Genomic DNA, 6,000 nt, shown 5'->3' on the forward strand with positions numbered 1-6,000 from the left:
AGAAGCTCTTGCAATTATTTTATTAGTTCCCAAGTGACCATGTTGTTATATTAGACCAGGCCCATATGTAAGGGGAGGTGTGGCCCAAATTTGCAAAAGTTACAAAAATCACAAAATCAGTTGTTACGCTTTTTTGGTATAAAAAGGTTCAACATGTACCATATAATGCGACCGTAGCGAGCAGGATGTTGCATTATTTTAACGTTTTATCCCATTAGTCCGAATGGTCTTGAGTCCGAAAAGGGTTAACGTAAGGCCAGTGCATTTAGTATTAGGTTAAGGATAAGGTTAGGGTTACATTGATGGTTAGTATGAGCAGAGAAGATGAGAAAAGAGGAGATCGCTCGAACATATAATCCGATTACCCACAGTTAACCTCCATTCACTTTTCTTTGTTTGGGGTACTTAAAACACCACTTGAAACTTCCTTTGTGGTAATCTGTTCATCCGCCACACGCTCGACTGATCTGGTAGTTCTCTTTAGTGGAGAAAATATTCCACACACGGAAGTACATCGTTAAATTCTCAATTTCGCAGTCAAATCATGCTTTTTTTCTTTAAAAAAAATAATACTAACCAGGGTGACTATGAATTTTAAACGAGTGAAAAAGCATTATATTTATCGCAACTCCCATTAAAAAAATCAAAAGCTTTTGTTAAGGCATGGAAAATCAAGCATAATTAATTTTCCAGTAAAATTAAAAAAGGTCAAAGGAAAAGAAATTTAAATGATAACCATTTGAATATTTGCGGCAGTTTACGGACACTTAAAACTAGTGTAATCAGTAATTCAAACTCGTGTCAGTTTCTCCATATACTCCCGTTTTATGTCCAAACGTGTCCAAAAATGCTATTTGGATCCAAAATGCGGGTCTTTTTCACAGGGATGTCGGGTCAAACTTAGTAGCCGGTCATGCCAAACAATACAGAAATTATTTTTCGCGGTCAACTGACGTAACAAATTGATATCCGGGCATGCGCCGTTTAGAGCTAGACAGTCGTGACTCGCAAAGCTACTTATCGTATTAGTCGATTAATCGGATTAGACCATTGTTTCCATCAATAGGCGGATGCACACATTATTTATTTGATGTGGGCAGCGAGCGACCTCCTCTTTTATCATCTTCTCTGGTATGAGTAATGTTAGGAACGGGTGAGGTTAGGATTAGTGTAAGTGTTACGGTTATTGTAAGTGCTAGGTTTATGGTTATGTTTTGGGTTATAGGATTAGGACTTGGGCGGGCCATAGGTTAGGGTTAGGGCGAAGTTTAGGGTAAGGGTTAGCATTTATAATTGTTATTGGGTTTTAGGACTATAAATGACCCTTTGGAACATCGACCTCAAACAGTTTTCTAATGCCTCCTCCCCTGAGGCTTGCCAAGATATCACCCACACAATTCATACCCGGGTACATTAATGCACCACCCTAAAGTGAAACGCCATGAGCCGCGTCACTCGAAACACATTTTGTTTCTAATTTTCCAGGCAGTGAGACTTTGATATATTCTCCACTTATGATCTTGCACGCTCTAGATAGTTGTTCAAAATGTAAAAGAATAATTATATGACAGGACCTGTTTATATATTTTGTTATTTTGTGTAAATAAAGGTGTTATAAAATTAAAGTTTATGATAGTTGCTTGTCATTTCAACAGTATAGTGTACGTATAACATGGTATCAGGACACCTCGCCCCCACGCACTTCGCCTACACGGCATCTGCGCGTCTACATTCAATGGAGCCCAAAAGATCCAAAAAGTCTGAAGCCGGCCACGAATAGTGCAAAATACTTTTTTTCTGAATCCATGAAACTAGACAACAATTTGCATCGGTTTAAACTATCGAATCATTTTTTTACCCATTCAAATTCAAGAAAGAAACTTTATGAAGCGACCGTCATTTTATTATTTTATGACCACCTATTTTAGCCGCGCCCAAAAATTATGACCCCAACATGATTATTTGGGACCTCCGTCCAAAGAAAATGACAGTACCCTTAAACATGCTAAACGAGACGTTGCACCTTTATCAACTTTCAAGGACTCGTCTTCAATTGTTGTTTATTTCTGTTTTAAGGAGGACGTCTGACAGCTTCCAACCCATGTAAATAAAGGGTTTTTTTGGGAAACGTGCCCCGTCCCCTCCCGCGGTCGGGTCCCCTATCAGGCCCCATCAGTTCCGAAGACCCTCAAAAGTTGGTAATAATGAGAAAAAACTCAAAAATTGTAGCGCCTTAACCCACTACGGGCAAATGAAATAGATCTTCCACTCCCGCTTCCACTAATATTTTGCCCGATTTCAATTCACTAGAGACCATGAACATTTCGCCAGTTCAGCCAGGGTGAGTTCAACCTGAAATTCTAAATGAGTGCCAAAAATTACTTGCCCTTCGCCTGCCAAACATTGCTTGGCATCCCCCATCCCCCACAACAGCCTGGCAAATATCTTCATCAAGTTGCACATGCCAAATTTGTATGCCAAAAATACTTGCACCGCCCCCCCTCGATCCTTCGACGGAGTTTGACCTAGCACATAATGCTCGCCGTTCCTTTTGGCTTGCCTCCTCCAATACCGGCTCATAAAGAGACTGTGCAATAATTATGAGGGGGCATGAAATGGGGGAGGGGGGGGCATTTTTCGGCCAGTCGAAAAAAAAAAAATTCAAGCCAAGAGACTAAGGGGGGAAGAATCGATTTTGGCACACCATGTTCGCGGGACCCCGAACAGGCTCCGAACAATCTATATAAAAAAGCTTAGGAAATCAGTACGGAAACGTTTATCGCAACACTATCTAGACCAATAGGTTTTCAAAATGGGATCCCAAGAAAAATTTGGCAATTAAAGGTGTGTGGGGGGGTGGCAAATGTTTTGGCAGGCCGAGCCCGAGGCAAACGATTTTTGGCACTTGAGAGGGGACCCTTTGGCAGTGTAAATGTAACTCCTCCGGGGCTCATAATTATTGCGCAACCCCTAATAAAAATGATCATTGCCAAGCCTAAAACCAGGGAGATTCGAGCCAGATACCAACTTGGTGTGGGGAACAAAGACAAAGACCAGATAAAAACTAATGCAGTATGTAAACCAGAATGGTGTAGGCCTACATGCACTGTTACGTCTGCATTAGAAAAAATCCAAAACCACAGGGATGGTAGACAAAGTTAACAAAAATACAACCGACGTTTCGAGCAGATAAACTGCTCTTCTTCAGGGACAGACAACAAAATATAAAAGCAAACAACGAAAACTACATACTATAACTGTAGTTAAAAAACAATTTTGTAAAAATAAAATTCAAGTCAAAAACTGAAGGCAAGTTCAAATAGAACTCAGTAGCAAACAAAGCTCAGAGCAAAATAAGCACGTCTTAGTCTTACCTCAGTACCTCTATGAAAGACGGTTCACTACAATGAGAAACAGGAAAGCAATATAATTATGTAAATGAGCAACACCGCAGGACAATAGGGTATTGTCCTAATTGACAGGATGTAGATGTCAAGAGGGGCCGCAGACAATAGAAGAGGAAGAGAATGAATAGAGAGAGATAAGTGGACTAATGTCACTCAAACTAAAAGAGAGAAGAGTGATATGCATATTACAAACCAAGTATTGTAAGCCTACAAAATACACGTGTGTTAAAAAATAAATAAAAAATACAATAAAAATAAATAAGAAATAAAAAAATTAAATTAAATTAAAAATTAAAAAATTTAATTTTGTTTTTTGTTTAAGTTAAATTTGCTGATTAAAACAATAAAGTCGAGGAAGTACTCAAATATTAAAGTGTAGCATGCATACAGAAAAAGAGTAGGTGGGCCTAAAAAGGGTCCGTGTTTTCACTAGTCTACTGTGTAGACCGTTTTTATTTAATAATCACTGTTATTTGACCTTCCCCTCTGACCATGGAAGCGCCATCTATGCTGTTCTGAGCCAACAGCTAATCTTCAAGTTGAGGGCTCACTCCGAAAACCGCTGCCCGTCGAGAACCGCACCATCCAGAAAAAAACGGTCTACTGACTTTGAAAAGTCCCCAGAACTGCGCTTCACTAACATTGCGCACTCTAACGATGATGCTGTAATATTAATTACCCCCAGCAAAGTTATCGTTTCCACCAATCAGTAATTCGCAGGTAATTCGGATCTCGTTCAGATTTGACCATTATATAAAAGGGTTTAAATAAATGCAAATTTGTTACTACTCCTTTTATATATTATTTTTCTCACATCGTATAGTGAAATAAAATTTTCTGACCGGAATCTGGCGCAAACAGACACATGTTGAAAAGTATAAAACTAGAAATTCCAAATTATATTAGTTTAATTATGAATAAATATGTATGCTATTATTTGGATAACCCCCTACTATTTAAATGGCAAAATCTTTTCCGATAATTAATCGATATCGACATGTATCCTCCTAATACTCGGCCTGGTTTTCTACGGCGCGAGGGGAATCCCCACAAAAAAGTGAAATGTAAATATTGAGAACTTTTCACAAACATGACAAAATATTTTGTATCAACCTAGTGGCCCGTGGTCAAGCTATCTTGGGGAGTACCGGTACCGACCCTGATTGGGGAGGGTGGGGTGCACCAGCCCGGGGGCACCAGGGGTGTGGCATTTTTTGACAATTTCATTTCCATATACCGTGATACATGATACCGTACTAGTCATGCTTTTCGATTGGCCCTCCGCGCGCTATGCCCGGCCCGATGTAGCTACATGTACGCCACTGCATACCCGGGTTGCATGCAGTGCAACCTTGCTGAAAAAGTGCGATGAAGTTTCCGATATGTCAGAGCCTTTATTTGTTCATTTACTAGACATCAGCAAACGGCACAGTGAAGTTGGCTCGAGATTAGAGATTAGACAATTTTTTAACTTCGTTATTTGGACGAATTTTGACCTAAAAACCACTTTTATGTATCGATCAGGTCTTCTGGAGTATTTTGACACCATTTTTGGACATTCAAAAATTTCAGCCAAAAATTTCAAAATTTTTGAACTTCGTTATTTGGGCAAATTTCGACCTAATAACCACTTTTATGTATCGATCAAGTTTTCTGGAGTATTTTGACACCATTTTGGACACTCAAAATAGATAAGCAAGATAAAATTTTCGGATGTCAAAAAATAGTATAAAAAAACTGTAGAAGACTTATAGAAGACTTATACTATACATAAAAGTTGTTTTGAGGTAGATATTTGGCCAAATAACGAAAATACACAATTTTGGCCAAATTTTTTGAATGCCCAAAAATGGTGTCAAAAGACTGAAGAAGACTTAAACTATACATAAGCTTTTATGTCAAAATTTGGTCAGAGAACGAAGATCCAGATGTTTGAATAATTTGGCCAAATTTTTTTAATGTCCAAAAATAGTGTCAAAAAACTTAAACGATACAATAGAGTTGTTTTTAGGTCAAAATTCATCAAAATAAAGAATTTCAAAAACTTTGTATGAAACGTATTAAATTATTCAATTGCGAATGTCTAATTTCTAATCTCTAATCTCGAGCCAACTTCACCACGCTCAGCAAACAATGTTTTCAATGCATGGACTAATGTGGAACAGTGAATTTATTAATTAAAATCCGTGTGCTGACACTATTTCCCGACTATTTCAAACATATTATTGTACGAGAAAAGAGAATGACGCCAGCGAAATCAGCACATAATGTCCGGAGGTATCCCACTTCCCCGGTCTACTCCCTTAGAATTTGGAGTTCAAAAGAGCATATCGATACACAAAATAATATTGCTAATATTCATGGTAGATGCAGTAATCTCTGTAAAATTTTCCAGATCATTTTGCGGAAGATTTACATGCATCGGCAGGGGATTAATCGAGGGGTTCGATGGTTGGGACGGCGGGTGTGACTCGCGGGGCGTTGGCCCGGGACGTAGGGTAGGCTTGTCCGTACCATAAGTTGTTCAAAAATACATGGACTGATTGGACTCATGTTCATGCTGCCAGTCATAGCAAATAAACAGTTTCAAAGT

The sequence above is a fragment of the Amphiura filiformis genome, chromosome 6 (assembly GCF_039555335.1).
Source record: "Amphiura filiformis chromosome 6, Afil_fr2py, whole genome shotgun sequence".
Classification (NCBI taxonomy): domain Eukaryota; kingdom Metazoa; phylum Echinodermata; class Ophiuroidea; order Amphilepidida; family Amphiuridae; genus Amphiura; species Amphiura filiformis.